A 23,542-nucleotide genomic window follows, 5' to 3' on the forward strand; every position below is an offset into this window, starting at 1 on the left:
TGAAAGACTCATTTCCAGTTATCACAATTGCAGTAATACAGCTGGTGATATCAAGTTTCACAGTCAGTTACTAATTTCAGGGGTCAATTATTTTTTCAATAAAATCAAGATTGGTTTGGATAGATTCTTTATACCTAAATTAATGTAATCATCATTTTTATTAGCGTAGGTTGTCTTAGTCTGACACGGAGGCGTGACTAAATAAAAGCATCTATGATTCATTCGGTTCTATATTTCTTATCATTTTCAGTATTTCCATGTTTAGGAAACAAAAACATAATTTATCTTAGCATGGCTGACACTTATTTTTATGTAACTAGCAGAGCACGTCTCCAGAGACAGGCCCAAGACCCTGCCATTGTTCAGAATCAGAATCCATCCTGTCATTTCCCAGGAAACACACCTGCACATAACAAAGAGGAGATGGGAAGAGACAAAGAGGAGGAGGTGTCAGTGGAGGTTGTGTACCTTTGTGACTCGGTGACACAACAAAAAACGGCTTGTTGTGGCAGGTGGGTGGGGAGGGAAAACAATGCAGCTTTTATTGACATTGTTTCAGATTCAATTACAGAGAAAGAAGAAGAAAAAGAGAGAAAAATGTCAGAAATAAAGCAGAATCCACAAATATTAAAATCAAAATGAGTGCAGGAGCAGATTGAGTCAGGATGATGAACGCTTTGGGGAAAAAAAAGTCTGCTCAGTCTCCCTCCAGTGCGTCTCATTCACAAACACCTTTAGGCTTCGCTTTGTTGTCAGAATATAATCAGACGACAAGTACAGTAAACATATGGTGAAGTGTTTTCTCCATCAGTAGCGGGTCACGTTGGATGAGGGAATTTTCATTTGGCGATGAAACGTTGTAGAAACAGTCATTTACATTAAATCCAGACTGTTTATTTGTCTGCGCCCTTTTCTGCATGTCAGCTCATGCCTCCCTCTTTGGACTCCTCTCTGCCTGAGAACATGTGTTGGTAATCTCTCGTGTCATCCCATCCCAGCCTAATGCAAAACGGCACTCACAGATTAGGAAAAATGTACTGGAACAAAACTCCATAACAGACTTTAGCTACATGCCGGCAGCGAGGTGACACCCCTATTATACAGACAAGTGGAGCAAGTCGCAGGGGCTGCGTCAGCACAACGAGCACGCTCAGAGGTGCAGACCCATCACCAAAAACTGAGCGTGAGGAGGTGTGGAATGCAAATGCGTTTCACTGGTAAAAGCAAGTCTAAAAGCTACAGAGGCATTGTGTTTGTAGAAGATGAAGCGTGTAAATGGTTTCACTTGTTTTCATACAGGTCCAACTTTAAACTTTAAGTTGTTTTAGAAGCTTTTAGTTTTCGCTTCATTGAATCCAAACAACCCAGTGCTTTAATCCAAGCTGTAGTTTAAAAACGTCACTGCGTTTTCATTCCTCACCCCTTTTTTTGCTCATGCAGTTGCATTAGTGATCGCTTGAATTGAATTAAATGAAACAAACTTTGGTCTCACTTCGATGGAAAAGCACATTTTCATTAAACATCCCGCCTTTCAACCAGAACTTAGAAATTCTGTGTGACAAAGCAAAAGGGCAAATCGTTCATGTTGTGTCAATCAAGATGTAAATAGACCCTTGGGCAAGGCCGGATTATAATATGAGCAAACCGGGCACAGGCCCAGGGGTCCACAGCCACAAGGGGGCCCACACGATCAGCAGTCTTTTTATTATATTTATTTATTTATGTATTTATTTTTATGCAGCAGTCTTAACGTTGGAGAAAAAAGTTAACAAGTAATTAAACTTGCGCCCGCATTTTCTAAGTTAACACACATCTCTTTTAACAACTGTAGTTTTTGCATCTTTACTGCCTGCTTCAGCCCTCTCCCCCCTCCCCCTCCGCAGCGGCCGCAAACTCACTGATGCGCCTGCAGCCTCTCAGAGTTCTTGCTGATCTAAACATTGAAAGAACCATTTCATTTTCTGTTCCTCACTTCTGATTACCTTCAGTGGCGTCTGTTTGTTGCAACCAGGTACAAAAACGAACTTGTTTTTACTTGACTATTTTTCTGTCCTCTCTGTTTGTTATCTTCCTGCATCTCCTTTCAATCCTGAAAAAAACTGCTACCTGCCTTCTTATTTTCACCTCAAAAGTTACCTTTGAACTGCAGTTCTAAAAGATCTACCGACCGCAAAAATAGCGGAGTGCGCGCTGTGCGCCGGGCACACCGGTGCGCTCCAGGTGATGAGCTCGCTCCGCAGCAGCAAAACCTATCGGACACAAATAAAAGACAGAAAGCATGAAAGGATATGAGCCGACATAAACGATTGCGTGTTAAATTTGTTTTTGAGGTGGCGACACTTTTGATAATGTTACCGCGGCCGTTCTCAGGACGCATCTGTCTGGAGCACATCAACGATCAGAGCTTTGCGCCTCTCTGCTCAAAATAATCCCCAGAGAGTCCACATAGATCATTTAATATAAGCAGTACCAGGATCGTTTTCGGGCTAAAAATAGTCTACAGTCCATCTTCCCTAATGTGTTTGTGGCCCTGCGGATTTTCCTAACTCTACCAGTTACACATTGTGAAGGGGAACGATTTTCACAAATGGCAAGAATAAAAAATGAACTGAGAACAACACAAAGTCAACAACGCCTCAGTGCACTGTCACTGATGGCTATTGAATTTCAGCTTGTCAGGAATCTGGACTTTGATGACATTGTAAATGAATCTACTAATAGAAGGCAGTTTTTCTGAAGGCAAGAGAGGAGACAAGAAAAGGAAAGAAACAGGAGTCAAGAGGAGGAAGGAGACAGGAGACAAGAGAAGGAAGGAAACGGGGGGGGGGGGGGGGGATGACAGCGTGCAAGAAGAGTAGTTGATCGGTCCGTCGGCCTTCTTGGAGTACCGGCCTTTCTATGATTCTCCAGAATCCACAGATGGCTAGTCCGCCCCTGCTGACGCCCAGGGCTGGGTGCCAGAACTCTGGGCCTCTTTGAGACTGAGTGAAAACATTTGGTAGGTACCGACAGTGTTGGGAGTAATGCGGTACAAAAGTAATTAATTACTGTAATGCATTGCTTTTTGCTGTAATGTGGTAATGTAAGGCATTACAGGGAAAGAAAATGGTAATATTTACTTGGTACAATTGTCAGTAACGCGGTAATTACAACGCATTTTTAAACCCAGAATCAAGATGTGTTCCTTAAAAAATTCAAATTGCGGGAAACCCGAAGAAAGATCCAGTATCTGCATATATTACGTCATTTATGGACTCAGCTTTGCGGGCTGAGAGGACGCAGAGGTAACGGCTCAAATACTCCAGCTGCATCCTGCACGCGGCCGCTACAACATTCACAAAATCGCTCCACTAAAACAAAATAATTCACTTGCGATCGTTCATATCAGCGCATATTCTCTGATATTTTGAGCTTTTCTGACGTGCTTTGCCTCAGCTGAGTTCATAATCTGTGTAATCTGTGCCCTGGTGATTTCAACTCATTACTGCTGGTGCGCCGCGCATGTGAAGATCCCTTTGGCTGATAGTTAGAAAGTAGGAAGTCTAGGAAACAGTTTTTTCTGGAAGACGGAGAAAACATGCAGCATGCAGGAAGGTTGGAGAGAGAAAGGGCAGGAAATTATTCAAATAAAATCAAGAAAAAAGAAAAAAGTAGGTAGATTTATCCCCAGTACACATTTTTACCAGTGAAAAGCAATAATATATAAGCATTTAATATTTATACATGTGATAGAATCAGATCTCCCCAGAAGTCAGTCCCACATCCAGGGCCGTATCAAGGCATTTGGGGACCAAGGCAAATATAGGCTTGGAGCCCCCACCACCTCACTCCCTGCTCAGTTAATATAAGATGGCAGAATGCTGAGAGTACAGATTGTTGTTGCTTTTGTTTAGTAAACAATCATTTTAAAGCACTGTTATTATGTCTGACTGTTTTTAACAGCAATCCTAGCTCAGACACCACATCACTTTCCACATATATGTCATGAGCTCACTGAGCGCCAGATTACTAGATTCATATTGAAGTTGTTTTGGTGAAAGTAACTTAAAGTAATGCAGAAGTAGTGTAATGCCTTACATTTTAAAATCAGCAATAGTGTAATGTAATGCATTACTTTAAAATGAGGGGTAACAAGTAATAAATAATGCATTACAGTTTTGAAGTAACTTGCCCAACACTGGGTACCGATATCAGAATAAAAGTATTAAAATGTCCCAATGTGCGACCGCGGGTCACATGACTGAACCCAAGTCACATTATGAGTGGAGGAGACGCGTCTCCTTTCAACAACACTTCTCTGCAGTTCGCAAATGAAATGCTAAAAAATGCTACGGCTAAATGCACCACCAGCGAGAAAATTTGTGCAGCAAAAATCAGGAATAGCAGCTATTTAAAAAAGCACCTCGTCATGCACGGCATCATCTTGAGAGTTGAAAGATGGAAAGTCTTTGATTGCAAAAAAGTGAACCCGAGACTAATCACCTTCCAGAACAGGGAAAGGGGACCTGCCCGCCAGCACAAGAATGAGGCTATAGAGGCCCAAAATCAAGATACTATGTAACATTTGTGGGGATGCACAATTCTAATCAAGAGATCATTTTCTCTGGTGGAGAAGTGTAATTGGCGTCACGTACATAAGTGTTTTAGCTGGCTAGGCAGATTGAGACATGCGCATACTAGGGCTGCACAATTCTGGTTAAAATGAGAATCAGGATTTTGCTTAGAAGTGAGATCTCAATTCTCTCATGATTTCTTTCCAGATTAAGTGTTTATTACACTGATTACATGCACATCAACTTTATAACAGCTGTCGCTGAACATGAAAACAATAAATGTCTCTCATTGTCTCTTAACCCTCTGGAGGCAGGTGTTAAAACCTACCTACCTGGTTACTCCACATACGTATTTCATGAGCATTTTTAACTCAGAAGTACCCCTGAAGGACTTAGTTGTTCGTCCTTTTATCAAAACTTATTTTGAGCCTGAGAGGGTTAAAGTAAAGAGGGTTAAGTACACAACTTTTGAATAAGTTAAACACTGATGATGAGAGAGGTAGGTAATAGGCATGTTTCTTAAAATGCAAACCACGGTTTTTAACAACATATAACATTTAAAATGACAACATGATTGTTGATGACCATGGCAGGACCAGAACAGAGAACACAGTCCTTTTTTATCTAGTCAGCTGCTTAAAATCGTTGTCATTTTGAATTGAGATCACGATTAATTGTGCAGACCTAGCACACACCCAAAATGAGAAAGATTCAATGTTTTTTGAAAATTATTGATTTTTCTGCAGCACAATCACTAAAAAGCCCCAGGAAAACTGTGAATGCCAACACCTAAGTGGGTGTGAAGTGTGACAAAAGCATCTTTTCATGGTTTTCTATAAAATAAGTATTTGAATCACTCTTAGTCTGACCTCTCAGCTGAGAAAGCTCTGCCAGGGTAGACTCACCTGGAGCCGAGACCCCGACACAACAGCCTTCAGCCTTCATAGAGATGCACAAACCCAGCCACCGCGTTAAGGTGGTGATTCAGCGGATGGGATGCACTCACTCACTCACTCACTCACTCACTCACTCACTCACTCACTCACTCACTCACTCACTCTAGGGCTGGGCAATAAATAAAAAATGCATTGTGATCAAAATGTCTGACTCTTATCGAGATCATTTTGCCACGTCAATAAATTTTATCATTAAAAAAAAGAAAATATGTGTGATGGTTGGCGACGTTCATGTCCCTTTAAGAAGCTTTGAGTCACGTAAAAATGGCCGTGTTCAAGATGAGCCAGTTCCACGCAGATTAGATCACCGGTGATCGGCGGGCAGTGCATGCCGGTTAGATTTGTGTCCGACTTGCTCTTACGGCATGCCTACGTAGGCATCGTGAGATCAAGGCGGCCGCAGATTTTGGAGCAAAATTCTGCAGTTGCTCTCCACCGGTTGATGATGGGAAACGCCTGGCTCTCACCTGATCTAAGATCTGATTGGTTCCCATCTTGATCCAAACATCTGGTGGTAGAATGCGAAATGTTAGTTGGTCACATGTGTTTTGTCTTCTTTTGTCACGTTTCCTATGAGCACACTAAAACTACAGCTGATAAGCTTTACTTTTGACAACAGTTATGTCTTCATGTGCACACGTCTACAACATATGACATCCACAAGCATGTGAGGATGTGTTTCAGTTGCTAACAGGCACCAGAATTAAAATAAAAAATTAAACAAGTATGAACTCTAACACGATATCTTCACCCATCGTCACCCGCGAGCTACACATGTAGGGAAATCTGTCCCACTTAAACGCCGGCTTTCAGCCACTCCCCCTGCTGCGTCCGTCTGCTCTCGTCTCTTTTCCAGGCGAGGCGCTGCTCAACTCGAACACGGCCATTGACTCAGCGTAAATCATGTGACAACTTTTGTTTCTGCGCATGCCTGTAGCTATCATCCATGTATCGTTATCTAGGTGAAATCCTCTTTATACCGTTATATTGACTTTGGGTGATATCGCCCAGCCCTAACTCACTCACTCACTCACGCATTCACTCACTCACTCACTCACTCACTCACTCACTCACGCATTCACACATTCACACATTCACTCACTCACTCACTCATTCACTCACTCACACACAGCCAGAGACGTGTGGGGGGAACCGGAGCACCCGGAGAAAACCCACGCATACATGAGGGAGAAAATTCTAACTTCACATGGAAAGGATTTGAACCAGTGACCTCGCTGTGAAGCTAAACTTTCTACATCGTCTCCAACATGCAGCCCCGTTTTTTTCCTCTGGCTGTGTGTGTTCTGGGGGGGGTTCAACCAGTCACATAATCTGTTTATGACGTGGTTTTGTGTTTCCGTCGGCACGCCGGAGTCATAAACTTTTTAAAGCGTCTCCACATAGAAACACTCTTCTGGTGTCTGACTGTCTGTGGACGGTCCTCTTTAGGTGGACAGTCGTCATCATGGAGACTTACAGATCCAACCAGTTCTGACTCATGACAGATTTCAGTCGGAGGACAAACGTCTGTGTCCGTCTGACAATCCTGAGTAGGATCTGTCTCCAGACTCTCCACAGGTGTGTGTGGTTCTGGTGAACTCCCTTCAGAAGCAGCCTGGAGCTCAGAGCAGAGACGGTCTTGGAGCTGCAGTCTCAGGGCTTCAAGCTCTTCTTCATGCTGCTCATTAATTCTGAGTTTCTCCAGCTGAAGGTTTGTGATTGCCCTGTAGAGTCTGGTCTCTGTGTCCTCCATAGTCTGCAACTTGCTCATGAGGTCTCCATTCTTCTCCTGCAGATCTCCAATTTCTTTTTCTAAACTCTGATGATCCGAGTCTTTGTTGTGACTGTTCTGTAATTCTTGCTCTAACTGCAGGCTCTGCTGGTTGAAACGTTCCTGCAGATCTTCACAGAGACTTTCCTTTTTCTGCAGCTCATTCTGTAAAGTCTGCAGTCTGTTTAGTCTGGTTTCTGCGATATCCTGATAATAATCCAGTCCCTGCTCTAATTCATTAATTTCTATCAGTAATTTCTCCTTACTGGTGTCTTTTTTCTGCAGTTTTTTCTCTAACTCAACTCTCAGCTGCTTTTCTTTGTTAAAACATTCTTCCAGTTTTACACAGAGAGAAGATTTCTCCTCCAGCTGTGCAGACACCTCATCCAATGTCTTCTTCATGGAGTAAAAATTCTCCATCTTGGCTTTAAGATCTGTGTTTTCTTTCTCTAATTCTCCAATTTGCTTCTTGAAGTTCTGATTGGTTAAATCTTTGTAGAAACAGTTCTGTTCGTCTTCTAGCTGGCGCCTGAGCTCGGGCTCGTCCTCTAAACGCTTTTGGAGATCTGCACAGACACCTTCCTTTATCTGCAGCTGAATTTCTAAAGCCATAATTCTTTTGTACTGGGTTTCTGCCTCACTTTGATGGAAACCCAGTCCCTCTTTCAGTTTACTGATTTCTTTCTTTAAGTTCTCGTTACTTGTGTCTTTCTCAAAAATCTTCAGTCTTTGGTGGAGTCTGATCTGATATTCCTGTTTTAAACGCTTTTGGAGAACTTCGCATAAATCATCTTTTTCCTTAAGTTGAATATTTAAAGTTCTCACGTTTTCTTCACGGGTCTCTGATTTGTTCTGGTAATAATCCAGTCCTTGTTCCAGTTCATTAATTTCTCTCTTGTAAAAAGCACAGTCAGACTCAGCCTTCAGTCTGTTTTTCTTCTCGGTTCTCAGAGATTCGTTTGCACATCTCAGATGGTTTTCGAGTTCACTCACCTGCCTTAAAAGTTGTTCCATGTGTTCATGTTTTTCACAAGCAGCTGATTCCTGCTGGACTTTTCCAGATCCAGGAGTTTTTTCTAGTGGTTTCAAATCATGTTCGGAGCTTTCTTGGTCGTCTCCGTCAGAATCAAAGTTTATTTTCAGATTGTAATCCACTTCTGGATCTTCAAGGCACATCTCATACCAAGACAGTTTTGTTTCACTAGAGACGTTGTTTCCAGACATTTCTGGGTCTTTGTGTTAAATTTTCTTGTTTGAGAGAGAAAGTCAAAAACGCGATGATTCTCACGAGAGCTGTGTCACACGTGTGTTAACAGTGAGCTGTGGTTACTACTACTGACTGATGAGTCTTTGATGATGTCATATAGAACACATGCAGTCATCTCCTTTATGTGTCTGCTTGTCTGCAGCTCCTCCGGGTTCTTCTCTCCCCCCCCTGGTCCTGTGCTCCCGTTGGTCTCCCCTAGTCACCCCTCTGTAGTTTTTCTATAGGTTCAGCTTTTCATTTAATTAATCTCTTTTAGTGTGTTTCTTTCCCCACTGATTTTTTAGTTCTCCTCCCTCCTTAGATCATTATTTATTTATCTTGCTCTTCTTGTCTTTAGGTTTTGTTTTTATTCTTAGCTCATGTTATTTTCCCCTCCTCAGCTCACCTTCCTCTCCCTGATTAGTTAACTGATTTCACTAGGTTTCTCTCCCCACGTAAATCCGTTTTACGATGGCGAATAACTTTGCAAAAAAAGTGTGTGCCACTCTAAATTTGCATTATTATCAATGAAATATGCGCATAATTTTTTATTTGTTTCTTGACTTATATTTAAGGAGGATAAAACCACTTGAGATTAAGCATCTCGTTTACAAGTGAGCAGAGGAAGAAAGTAACGAATTGAATTTACTCACGTTACCTTTTTTGTGTATTAAAACTTTTTAAGTCGTTTTCAAAATATGTACTTTTACTTTTACTTGAATGTTTTTTTATGAATTGTAATTCGCTACATTTTAAATCATATCCGTTACTGAGTAAAAATAAATTGTAGCTTGATGAATTAAAAATATTGCATGAGCGCCGCATCTAAACCGTGGTGGTGGTGGTGGTGGTGGTGGTGGTGGTGGTGTGTGTGTGTGTGTGTGTGTGTGTGTGTGTGTGTGTGTGTGTGTGTGTGTGTGTGTGTGTGTGTGTGTTTACACATATAGGACTGCATGAGACGCTGGTTTCATCAAATCCATGCATCTTATTTCTAGGTTGAAGTAATGGTGAACAACTAACTTGTATTTCATAAATAATGACGTCTCAATCGTGTCTACGATAATGTTTTATCTTATATTGTACCTATCTGTGGTCTGGGAGGTGTAACTTATCATGACACAAGCCTTTTAAAACATGTTAAAGTGCTACAAGAGGAGATAAATGCTTGATTTTAAAGTTCATGTTTGGAGACCAACCTTCACAGTTTGGAGGCTCACGCTGGTGAGGAGACACCATTAGTTCTAGTAACACCTGGGCTCCCAAGGCCTGTTTTGACAGGATGGACGTTACGGGACCCTTAAGGATTCCAGCTGGATGATTGGAGGATTATTTAGGAGGATTGGAATGAACACACTGATTCCTGTGGTGAAGGGTTAAATGAGTGAGTGAACCCACTACCAAGGATGAACTCTAACTTTAAAAATCAGCTGCTCTAAATAAGCATGAAGGTCAGAAAGGAGCTCTAGGATAGACATGAATAAAGGAACTGTAATGTAGAGGTAAAGTAGGGCAGGGCCAACGTTAGCAGCTGTCATACGGTCCATTTGAAATGTTTGAATTTTATTTAGCTTGTTGTGTTTTGTGACAGGTTAGAGCACAATCTCATGTTAGAGTTTTGTCATGAAAACATTGAGAACATCACATGCTGATGGGAGCTAAAAATATACTTTTTTTCTCAAAATAGAGAATAATTTTAATCACAATTTAGACGTACAGTCGTAGAAAAACCTCGTCCAATCAATGTGCACGTCCTGTTCTCACTGACTGGATAGAAATCCCTCCATTAAACTGTGTGTGTGTGTGTGTGTGTGTGTGTGTGTGTGTGTGTGTGTGTGTGTGTGTGTGTGTGTGTGTGTGTGTGTGTGTGTGTGTGCGTGTGTGTGTGCGTGTGTGTGTGCGTGTGTGTGTGTGTGTGTGTGTGTGTGTGTGTGTGTGTGTGTGTGTGTGTGTGTGTGCCTGTCAAATTTCTACTCTATGCGGGATGGTGAGTGACCAGCACCCAGGGTGTTCCCAGCTCTTACCAAATTTAGCCAGGACCTACAGTACATAGCTTCAATAGTTTAGTATAGGTGGATGGACGGACGGATGGATGGATAAATAGGCAAATGGATGGTTGGCACCACCTTGAATGTAAAAATGTTAGTTTTAAATCGTTTTAACTTCATATCATGGTTTACATCAGAAGTGGGGCCCAGCAGTGCCTTGCGATGCATTTGTCATCAACTAGTGAGAAGTTTGACAAAAATAAAATAATGATAATTAATAACTGACCTGCACTTGTATAGTCCCTTTCAGAGTAAGGACTCCAAAGCGCTTTACACCACAGTGTATCATTCATCCATTCACACACACATTCACACACTGATGGTGATGAGCTACAATGTAGCTACAGCTGCCCTGGGGTACACTGACAGAGGTGAGGCTGCCGAGCACAGGCGCCACCAGTCCCTCCGAACACCACCAGCAGGAAGGTGGGTTAAGTGTCTTGCCCAAGGACACAACAGCAGAATTCTCTGTCCGGAGCCGGGATCGAACCTGCAACCTTCCAATTACTGGACAACCCGCTCAACCTGTTGATTAATAATCATATGCATGAAACAAGAATAACCAGGTATGCATGAATGTCCATCAGCTGAAAAACATCATGTTATAATCTAAATCACCGTCCTTATCACGTCAGCAAAGATGGGAAAGAAATATTTTCTCGTGCATTAGCCCACCCGAGGATAAGGGTAAAACTGGAAACTGAAACCTTCTAAAGTGGCACTGGATATATTCAAATTTGCAACTCACAAATCCAAACCATAAGCATCCACAAGACAATGGAGAACTTGCACACCACCTTAGTTCCTCATAAAATATGTAGGAAAGGAAGAGACTCACTACTTTATATAAGTTGAGCCAAGTTGGAGGGAAATTTTGCAAACTTCTGTCTACAAAAACTGTTTTGCATCCTTCAGCTGAAGTAGAGAAAGGATTGTTTTCTAAAAGAAGTTGATTAAAAATTAAATAGTAGAGAGAAAAATGCCATCTGCAGTCATCCTGAAATAAATGAACTGTAAAATTCCTCCTAGAAAAAAAGCTGAAATAAGCTGTGGGTTTTATATTCACCACAAATTAAACACATTTTGTATTAAATTTGTGTGCAAGCATGTTTTGTGCTGGCCGTCCAACTAATTTATGTCATCCGGTACGTGCTTCTTGGCACCACTTGCACCCAAATGGTATTAACTCCCTCTGAGCTCAGCTATTCATCATTTGTAAGATTTCCACTGGGTGTTTTAGTTTTTAATCAAGCGTTTGATCCCATGCTGAGAGGATCATTCGGCTGTGAAACAAGGCCCTGTTGTTCCCAGCTAACGATGCGCATCCTTAATGGAGTGAGCTGCTCGATGACAAATGAGCTCCTCGTGCTCATCAGGAGGACAGGTCGCTGAAAAATAAGCATGTGTAGGGTTTGGTAAATTGGGTGCTTTAAGAGCTCAATATATATATTACCTCTACTTATGACCAATAAGCTGTGATACTCTATCTAAATATAGAATATCAACCCTGCTTGGTCTTTACTGTTTTTATCAGAAGGTTCTATGATTCTTTATTTATTAAGGGATTGTATACACTTTGTTTTGATTCAGAAAACAGTCAGGTTTATAAAAGTAAGAATTTATTTTACCAACAATTAAAACATAACAAGTTAACTAACATTTTACTGTGATGGATGGAACTAGATATGATGTATGAAACCTATGTGTGAATGCGATGTCAGAACTTCCGTATCTAGAGCCCCCTTCAGACAGGCCATGAAAAACGGAAATGTTCCGGACTCTTTCCGTAAGACCTTTGTGTCTGAATACAAACATCCGGATAACGTTACGGACAGGGTGGCTGCTTCAGACTGGTGAGGTAGAGTTTTGGACGGGGGGGGGGGGGGGTACCGGGTGACACTGTGCGCACCTAGATAGCCCGCTGCTGTAGCATGCGGCGAACCATGGCAGCTCGCCTCCTACGGTACCGCCTAGACGCGCGACGGAAAAAAGTTTCCTATATAAGGAACCCAGCAAATTGCATCAAGTCACTGACTAGTGTCAGTGACTTTACAGCAATCCTCATACTAAGCAAGCATTTAGTGAGAGTGGAGAGGAAAACTCCCTTTTAACAGGAAGAAACCTCCAGAGGATCCTGGCTCAGTATAAGCAGCCATCCACCACGACTCACTGGGGATCAAGAAGACAGAGCAGACACACACACACACACACACAAACATATATACCAATGTTTCTATGGTTACATTGGGATTTCTTGGTAAACATTCTGTTTGGTGAGAGATAAACTTTATTGTATTTATCCTGATTTATCCTAGTGAATCAATAATTAAAGGAGTAAACTAGTAGTAGCACATTCAATGTCAAAGAAAGCAAAATGTTATTATCAGGAGAGGGAGAATGAAAGCCGATGGCCCCCTCCATGAGGCCACCACAGCAATAAGCTGATGGATGGTTGTTTCCTTCTGTTAAAACAAGACACTATTGTTGGCTTTAAAGCCAGATATGCTGTGAAAGAAGAAAATGCCTGAAAAGGCTGCCGATGTTGTACCATGAAGCCTACATTGTTTTTTTTAAAGTGTGCATTAAAATTTGTGAAAATATTTTTCTTAACATTTCTAAGTTTTCTGCAGCCTAGATTGTAAAAACTTCTTATTTAAACCTAAAACAGCAAGCAGAGATATTTTCCTGAGCTAGTTGTCTGTATGCAACATTTAGCATAGCTTTAAAATAATTCAGTCATCAATGTGGCTTCATTTGTTTCACCTAAATTAGATTATACAAAACATCTAAAGCCAGATTATAAACACTAGTAAAGGTGCATTAAATGAAAAGGCCTATCAGTTGATATAAGTAGTCCAGGATAGCCCTCATTTCCTGTCAGCCTAGATTTTATTTAAGAAAAACATAAAGCAAATCCTGCTGCTGTAAAGACGAAAACAAGCGCACCTGTGGGGAAGTTGACAGCAATGGTTATAAGCTTTTCAAAAGCAGCTTTACTTTTTTACTTATATCTGTCAGTTTCTGATCATAATTCATTCTTAGTAATTTCCATTTCTCACAAATGATCACTCAGGCTGATACTTTAGTCCTTTGATATGAAATCGTATTTATCATCGTTCATCCACCCATCCATCATGATCCACCCAAGGCAGGGCAGGAGACAGGTCCAGCTTGTTCGGGGTGATCAGGAGTTCCTGCCCACCTTAACCATGATGCTTCACAGGAAATGGCTTCCAGCTGACTCTCAGAAATGTTTTCTTTCTTTCTTTCTTTCTTTCTTTCTTTTTTTTTTTTTTGACTGGTAAACAAAATCAAGTTTTCCAGATCAATAAAGGATCAAAACACATGGAAATATTAGTGGTACCTCTCCCTCAAACTATCAAAGACCACAAGGACAACATGAAGAGATGCTAAAGATTAGCACATTTAGCTACTTCAGTAACTAGAGCTGCAGACTGTAAATCTAGGGGATATTACATCCTTTTTAAAATTCTCAGAATAAATAAATGATTTATGAACAACAGTGTTGCAAAAATAAAGTAACTGTATCTCTGTCTGGAGTATCTGAAGGTTTTGAAAGTCCAGCAGATTATAAATGAGTCAAAAACAGACACAGCAGACGTTTCTTGTTAGAATATTTAATCAATGTAAAGATAAACAGCAGCACCTGCTAACATTAGTACTAAATATTTTACATGTTGATAAAAATGTGCATTATTTTGACTTTTGTTATTATTGTATACATTTGCAATTTTTCATATCATTTGATACAGAAAACAGGAAATAACTTATGGACAGATAAGCTTGATAGTGTTTATATGCTTTATGTTAGCCATCAAAATGGACACTTGACTAAAACACACTGAGTTCTGCGTGTAGCAGTGGCGTGTCCAGACCTTTTAAATGGGGTGGCCGAGGTGGGGCACTTGTTTATGCACGGGTTTATAACCCCAAGCCTTTTGTGGACAATGTAAAGTCTATTTATAAGGAATTTAGTTGGATGTCATCTGGGGTGGTCAATCAGATTCCAAGGGTGGCATGTGCTGCCCCAGGCCACTTCCTGGACATGCCCCTGGCATGTAGTACAGTTAAATCAAGTTTTGCAACAGAATCTTTGAGTCCTCACACATTTTATTTAAAAACTAACTTTCCTAAATTCACTAAAGCTGCATGACTCATGAGTATCTTATCATTTTTGTCTCTACTTAGTGCCCCTATCAGTCCTTTTTATATTAAAGTGTCCTCTGATGGTCTAACAGCAGAGAACCCCTCACTTCGAAACCAGTTACCTCTGCTTGGGTTTTCTTTTTTACAGCAAAAGATATGAACTCAGAGTTTTATCTTCATATTTAGTTTTCTCCTTATCCTTGTTATTTAACAAAAGGAACCAGCTGAACATGAATCGGCCAAATATCCATCAGCCACAACAAAGAGCCTTCCAAAGGTAAAACAAGACCTGGGGCCTCATTTATCAAGCTTGCTTACGCACAAAACGGGGTCGGAAAACTGCGTAAGCAACTTTCCATGCAAACTTTGGGATTTATGAAAGAAAACTTAGCGGACAAATGTGCGCAACTTTCAGTTTACTAAGGACATTGCTTACGCACATTTTGGACATGGAGAGCACCTGCGGTGCTGCTGCTGAGAAGGATAAAATTATGAAATCCTGCAGCTTTATCACTTGTACTGCTTCCATGGACGTAATTTTGGGGGGGGACAGGGGGGACATGTCCCCCCCACTTTTTCCAAAGTCAAGTTTTGACCCCTTCACTTTTTACCATCCAAAATCAATATTACACTATATTAAATTGACACTGGTTGAGCTCTAGGACCAAGCAGAAAACAACCATTTGTGTTGAAGCCTGCTTCCCATGAGAACATACTGTAAAGATACCCCCCAGCCCCGTGTCCCCCCCACTTCTAAAGTGAAAATTACGTCCATGACTGCTTCGTTGGCACACAGAACAAGTCCCCCCACACGCACACACAGATTGAAAGAGTCAGTAGTTCCTTTAGTGACTAGAGAGAAAAAAAAGAACATGAATGCAAAATTAGGGTGATTTATCTCTGCAAATCAAAATTAAGCGCCTTCACTGCCACCTCTATGCTGCAAAGAATTTCATTTATCCTCTGAAAAGCCATTGCAGGGATATTTATGTTCCTACCTGATCTTTTGCATTTACAGGTGTGTAACACATATGTGCATGTGACGTTAACAGACACCCAACAGGAAATTAAGTGGCCGCCGATCATCAGACATCCAGGAAAAGAAGTGTTATTAAAAAATGTATCCGATGCCCCAGGTGGTAGATACAGAAACAGCCTTAAGCGAACTGACAGCACAGTTCATCTTCACTCTCCTCTATCAGTTTCTACATTTGAAAGGACAGACTCATTTTTTCCCTTTCTTATTCTGTCCGTGCATGTGTTTGTGGAGCAGAGAGATGTGATTTCCTGTAATCTGATTGCCAGCCTGAGCAGGAGAGATGTCAGCCGTTCTAAAAGAAACAAGCTCTGTAGGTTTCACCTCACTGCTCCACTGCATCACAAAGGATTATTGGCTTCTGTTCTTGTATGGAAAATAAGAGAAACATCTCTTTCTTGAAATTTTAATCAACAAGACCTTTATTCCCTTCTGTTATGTTGTGTTTTTGCCCAGAGCAGCAGAAGGAAAAGTTCTTTTGAATTCTTCAGACTGAATCTATGCAAACTCTGCAGGTTTGACAAGAACCTTGTGGCACCTTAAAGCTCTACTGAAGTTATAGTTATGATGAATAATTCATCATTTAACTTTAAGCCTTTATGTTGAATTATCTATCTTTCTTTTTTTACAAAGTTTTCTTTGCAATGTAAACATAATTTTCTCTGCTTAAGTTGTGGGAGCAAGAAGAGCCAGAATGAGCTTATTTTTTAAGATTAAATTAAATTATGTTTTATTTTAAATAAAACTTTTGTGTTTTATTAAAGGACAAAAATGTGTTAATTGGCCAAGTATACCTTCGGAAGACAACCAGAGGAAAATTATCAATTTATAGTCAGTTAAAAGAGACAAATTATGAGTTTTTTTTACTTACGTTTTAATAGTTCTATGGTTGATACAAAGATGATTCTGAAGTTCTTTGCATGAAATATTTCTCACATAAAACGATGTCTGCAGTTTTATTCTTGATATTTTCAGTGTATTCCAGAATTAGGCTCTTCAGGACTCTGTCACTTTAAGGAAAAAAGCTGGAGCAGGCCAGGCCTAACATCCCCTGCTCAGGCTACTATAAGCTGAGAAGCTCTGATATCAAGGAGGGGCAAAGAGACATTGCTACTCCAGTAACTGCTTCCTCCAGCACGTGAAAGGTGATTTTATTCTAATTTCAAATTTTGTGACATCACAAATGGGGACTTTTTGAAACTGCTTGTTTTGGCACATACTTCATAAAATCAAACACTGATAGAAAATAATTAGATGGTTTTATTTTCACATTGGGAGTGTTTATAGAGGCAGTCAAATATTAATAAAAAGGGATACAAAAGGTGAGTTTTGAATAATAATAATTTAAATTGTTCCGGTTTAAGTTGTATTTCTTTCTTTTAAAATGTGCCAATTAAATTTATTAATTTTTCACCTAACTTTTTCCACTGACCAGGTATAAAAGAAAACATTGGCCCAAAATCATCAGTTGTATTTTCCAGGTTTCAACTCTTCCAATAATGATGTCCACCATGCTGGAGTGGACCACCCTGGTGGTCCGCCTAATAAAAGAGGAAAAAAGGCTTGTGTAACCTTTAATTTTCTGAGTCTCAGCATCTTTTTTTTCCTCCAATTGTTCCCATAGAGTACCAAATATATGCAGCCACCTGGAGGAAATACCTGCATCCAGCATTTTTTCCTACAACAAAGTAAGACACTTCATGTTTTTTAATGCTGCTGGTTCTTTAAACTGAAAATTTCTGAGCCTTTCAGGTAGGTGCTGAGGGCTTGGCTGTTGCTATGTTTCAAACATCCAACCACAAAGCTAGATGCCACCATCATGAATAATGGCAGGATGGCCGTTCAGGTTTTCATTGCAAATTTTCCTCTGATGATCGTGGAAAGAGAATTTACCTAAAGCACAGAAAAGGCTTTAATTTTTTCTAGCAGCTTGGCTGATTGTGGTTGCCTGGACCAAGGGGGAAAAGGCTGATCTTTTTTTTTTTTCTCTGGCTCAAGTCCAGTCCAAGTTTCATCAAAAGATTTGGTCGGTGGACCCAAGAGACAGATATAAGTCTCCTTCTCTCTCTTAGCTTTGGCTCACCCAAAGGGATAGAATAAAACCTCCACACTGGAGCTCTTTAAGGTTAAAAAGCAACGTGAGGTGGTTTGAGATCCCAATTCCTCTCCCCTGTTTCATTCTGGGCATGTCTTATCAGCAGAGTGCTCAGGGCAGACCACCGGCACACCAGTGGGATTACATTATTCTACAGTTGCGGTTGATAAACTGAACCTTTTAGGATTTTCTATATTTCTGCCATAATGAGTGGTGGTGGGTAAAGGACTGAAATGCTGGCTGGAGGCAACAGCTGATGTCCTTTTTATTTCAGATTAATAAATAAAATAAATAAAAACGTGAACACAACCAAAAGAGAATATCAATAAATCACATTAAAGCGTCTGACCACCTGTAAGCCCTGGATTATCTACAGTAAGGAAGTTAAAGACTGATGAAGGGCAGACTTGATAATTAAATGATACTGGATTTAGAGCAAAAAGAACCAAAATGATCAAAAACCTTTTCAGAGAAACAAGAATTAACATGATGAGCAGAACTTTTAATTACAAATGCATCGGCAGAGAAATAAGAGGACAAATAGAAGAGCTCAGAAAAAAATCGAATGATTCATAAATCCTCTGTTGAGCTACGGAGGAGGTCATGAGAGTTTGGTTGTCCAGTTCACATGGACAACGAAAGCTTACGAAGATTTTGTGAAGGTGTGCTGCTGTGGGAATAACGGCTCTCCGATCTCTGGAAAACTAAAGCAAGAACTGAGTGCAATGTTAACTTTATTTTCTCTCTATTTTCTCTCTAAGGGTTTATCTCCCCAGAAGAAGCTACAATGGCATTCTGCTGAGCTGTGGTGGCCTCATGGAGGGGGCCATCAGCTGGCACACTGCTGCCAACCACTTAACATTCTCCCTCTCATGATAATAACTTTTTACCTTCTTTAAGATAGAATGTGCTACTACTAGTTCACCTGTTAAATTAATTCAAGATTCAAGATAAATTATTGTCAGTGCACAGGTGTACAACAAAATTCACTGCGCTCACTGACGACGCCCCACGTAAGAAGTAGTAAAATATACGTAAAATAAAATTACAAGGCTAAAATAAAAGTCAGTCAGTCTCTCCCTCTCCCTCTCCCTCTCCCTCCCTCTCCCTCTCCCTCTCCCTCCCTCTCTCTCTCGCTCTCTCTCTCTCTCTCGCTCTCTCTCTCGCTCTCTCTCTCGCTCTCTCTCTCGCTCTCTCTCTCGCTCTCTCTCTCGCTCTCTCTCTCGCTCTCTCTCTCGCTCTCTCGCTCTCTCTCTCGCTCTCTCGCTCTCTCTCTCGCTCTCTCGCTCTCTCTCACACACTTTTCACACACAGCCAGTCTAAGGTGCAAAAATGTAAAAGTATAATGTAAACATAAGACAAGTCTAAACTACAAACTGAAATATAAAGTGAACATGTTGAGGTATCAGGTTAACGTACAGGTTCTGTAGGGCACCTACTGTCCAGCAGAATCACTGTTGGCTCTTGCATAAAAGCTGTTTAAAAGCCTGGCGGTGTGTGTTTTTATTGTCCTGTATCGTTTGCTAGATGAAAGAAGTTTGAAGAGATGGTTAGCAGGGTGGGTTGAGTCTTTTAGGCTGAAGAGGTCATCCAGGGCAGACAGGTGTGTGTTTGTTATTTTCTCTGCAGTTTTTAGATTTTTTAAATAGATTTTTTATTATAGATAAGTAACTATAAAGTGTATCTCTAACTAAACAGAATATCTACTACGAAATCACAATGTAGCCATTGAAACACGTGTGTGTGTGTGTGTGTGTGTGTGTGTGTGTGTGTGTGTGTGTGTGTGTGTGTGTGTGTGTGTGTGTGTGTGTGTGTGTGTGTGTGTACTCTCTGCCCTCAATCCCCAGTGAGTCGTGGAGGATGGCTGCTTATACTGAGCCAGGATCCTCTGGAGGTTTCTTCCTGCTAAAAGGGAGTTTTCCTCTCCACTGTCACTACATGCTTGCTCAGTATGAGGATTGCTGTAAAAACACCGATGCCTGTCAGTGACTCGATGCAATTTGCTTATGTAGGAAACTTTTTACTGATTGGCCTAATGAGCTGAACTGTATTAGAATGTTTACTCTGAAAAGTGCCTTTAGACGACTCTTGTCGTGACTTGGCGCTATATAAATAAATTGAATTGGATTTTTAGCACAAAGTCAGGGTGTTTCCTAACGTGGCTCCTTTTTTGCCTCAGATTCTAGAACTATAAAAAGAAATATGTCATGGTAGGACCTTCTACCTCCGTAACCCAACCTGCAACCTGAGCTTGGATAAGCAGAAGAAAATGGAGCGATGAGAGTGTATTAACCCTTCCACCTTCTCTGGGCACGTCACAGCAATGAGAGTGTCTATGACCTCCGAGGTCACAGGTGGACGATGGGGCAGTAGAGGAGCAGAAAAGATGCAATTAGAAAGTGTGCAGGTGGGAAGTAAGAGCAGCAGCAGTGGTAACAGTACTGCAGCATTGTTATGCAGAGTGAGGCAGGAGGCTCTGCATCTTAAACTGACCGTCCAGATTGGAAGGCTATGCTTGATAGGGTATGTGAAGTGTGAGATCGTGTGTGAAGCACCAGCGCAGCTCAGATTGTCAGGCTGAATGGGTTTGAAGGCTGTTTAAGGTTTCATGCTGTCTTAAAAAGTAAGTTAATGATTGATTTTGTTTCCTCCTAATGCAGCAAAGTAAAGAACACTCATTTATCACCACCATAGTGAGGGTAAAGTCTCATAAGTACTCATAAGGTTCCTTTCTGATTGTACAAAAGTCTTTTCTAAGTTCTGGGGGCATTGTCGTCATAATTCTGGATTTTCTCAAGAGTCTTTTTCCTTAGTGAATACAAATCCTTTAGAGCATTTTGAGATGTTTAAATCCTAAAGAGCAGACAAAAACCTCAAAGTGTAGTTTAACTTCAACCATTTCTTCCCACATTCACCCGCCCACTCTGGTCTACGCTCATCCAAGAACTGACTGACCAAGTTGCTGCGTCAGCATCACAGACTGGTCCAGTTCATCGTTTATCTCTCGTTTTTGTTTTCATTTGAACCATCCAAAATTAAGCCCAGGCATGCAGCAGCAACAAAACGTCTGCAGAAAACCATCAAGGAGAACTTTCTTTACTTGTGCAGAAACGAGTCAGAAAGTTTTACGTTCAACAGCGCGTGTTGTGCTGCTATTCTCTGTGGATTTCATCAGCCTTTCATCAAAGAAATCTAACACGACTGCTTTAAAGCACAGATCTGCAGAGGAAACTTGCCATTTAAGGTTTTTGAAGTTTTGTTTTGAAACAGAAAAGCTAGTTTTAGGATAGAAGGCTGAATAAAAAGCACAAGCAATGACACACTTCTGCTAATATGAATCAGTTAGGCTGTCAGAGTAAACCAGAGACAATTTGTGCAGTGAGGGCAATATTCGTGATAAAACTGCAGAGACTTTGAAAGTGTGGTGTAGTTGGAACAAAAATCCTGGTGCATTTGTTTCTTTACAAAACTCTGAGCTGCACAAAACCACCACTTCTGATTGTGTCTTTGAAAGACAAATTAAACCTGGTTTGTCTAAGAATAAGAACACAAATTTGATTTAAAAATATGGAATGATTTTTAGTGTTTATTCCATCAAAAGGGTTACATTTCAACAGAAATTGAGCTCTTCTGTGCCTGATTCTAGCTTGTCATTTTCAACATTGTATCTGTGAATCTTAGGCCTAGTCCACACGTAGCCGGGGTTTTTTGAAAACGAATATCCGCCCCTCCAAAAACTTGCATCCACACCACCGCGTTTTAAAAATAAACTCTGTCCACACGTACCCGGATAAACACGTTGTTAAGGACATGTCAGACCTGTAGGCGGCAGTACTTCCCCCGTTCTTAACCTCGTCCTTCTTCTGTGGTCTTCCGCAAGGAGCAGTAATTCCGCTTGCAAAAACAAACAAGCAGAAACCGCTTGGACAATTGATGGATCGGGTAGTGACAGAGCGCAGCTCTGAGGGCTTCCATGATGCCGGCTAGTGTAAACACAGGTCGCACACGTGATGTCAGCATTCTTTGTCGCAGAAAGTGACGTTGCGGACCTTAAAACTCCGGTTTTGTCTGTCCACACGCAGACACCCAAAAGGGAGAAAACGCAGATCTTCACTTTGGCCGGAGTTTTTAAAAGATCTGTTTTCGTGTGAAAAAAACTCAGTTTTCGTGTGGATGACAGGCCAAAACGTAGAAAAATATCTACGTTTTGGCAGATCCCCGGCTACGTGTGGACAGGGCCTTAGCTTCCTGTAACTTTCCAAGGAGGAAGCAGGAAGATAGCAGAATAGAAGCCCAGACATCTTCCTCTCTAGAAACAAGTTTCAAGTCTCCCTGGGGTATTCCAAAGTGTTCCCAGGCCAGATAGAGTATGTAACTCCTCAAGGGTATGCCCCTGAGTCTCCTCCCGGAAGAGCTTTCCCAGAAAAAATTACAAAGAGAAGAAACCAGGATGCATCCTAATAAGACTCTATTTGCTATGGAGGAGCAGCTCCTCTGGAAGAAGGAAGCCGAGCCCTGCCACCCTATAGGAAGCTTATTTTAGCTGTTGATATCCAGACTCTTGTGATTCAGATCTTGTGAACTTGTTAGAACAAAGAGGAACCGGTGGATGAAATTTTTTACTTTTGGGCTTAGTATCTACATACCAGAGTAACTCAAAGTTCCAATCTATTATTTTTCCTCAATCCCATCTCATCCCATTCATCCGTTCAGGCAGAGGCTAACTCTGAACCAGGAAAAGGAATTTCTCCACCTATTTTAAGTAAAATTAAAGGTGAAATTGCATTTTTAAATTTTCTGTAAGCTGAGTAGTTTTTGTTTGCTTCTCTTTTACTGATTTCTTTGTCCAGCAGTGTTTCTTTGGCCTAAGTGCACTTCGTGCTTGTTTAAAAAACTGTACTCATAAAATTTGATTTTTTAGTGTTAAACAGTTTTGATTTAAATTCAGACATTTATTTTGTGTTAAAACTGGGGTACGTATTTTAATAAATGGTAAAGTAACTAAAACATGCTTATCTGTTCTTTGATATACAGTAGATAATATTTCATTGATTATATCCCTATATCTATATATCTATATATATATATATATATATATATATATATATATATATAGATCTATATCTATCTATCTATCTATCTATATATATATATACACACACATACATCTATCCATCCATTGTCTGAACCCGCTTGTCCACGTAGGTGTCACGTTGTGGGGATGTTTAGAACCCAAAATGCGGATTACCCAGGATGACACGAGGCAGGAGATGGTGTAAAGTAAAAATCCTTTTATTTGATGGAAGAAACAAAAATAAATCCAGGCAGCGAGCCTAAAGTCCAAAAGTCCAGAGCACAGTTTACCCAAAGCTCACTTAGAGCACAAAAAAAAACAGGAGACCAAAAAACTCACAAGGAGCACGAAGACTAAGAGACAAAGCTCAGACAGAGCACTAACAACCGCTGACAGAAATACAACAAACAATGGACCGACACCAGACAATGACAAGACAGGGCTTAAATAGACTGGGAGGAACAATTAGGGAAATTGGCAGCAGGAGTGTGGAGTGAGGGCTGGAGGGAAGACAGGTGAATGTAATCATCAAAATGGGAAAACAGAATCTGAGGAGGGCCAAATAAACCTAAAAACTCTAAAACACAAAAATTAAACCT

This window comes from Nothobranchius furzeri, chromosome 18 (assembly GCF_043380555.1).
Source record: "Nothobranchius furzeri strain GRZ-AD chromosome 18, NfurGRZ-RIMD1, whole genome shotgun sequence".
Classification (NCBI taxonomy): domain Eukaryota; kingdom Metazoa; phylum Chordata; class Actinopteri; order Cyprinodontiformes; family Nothobranchiidae; genus Nothobranchius; species Nothobranchius furzeri.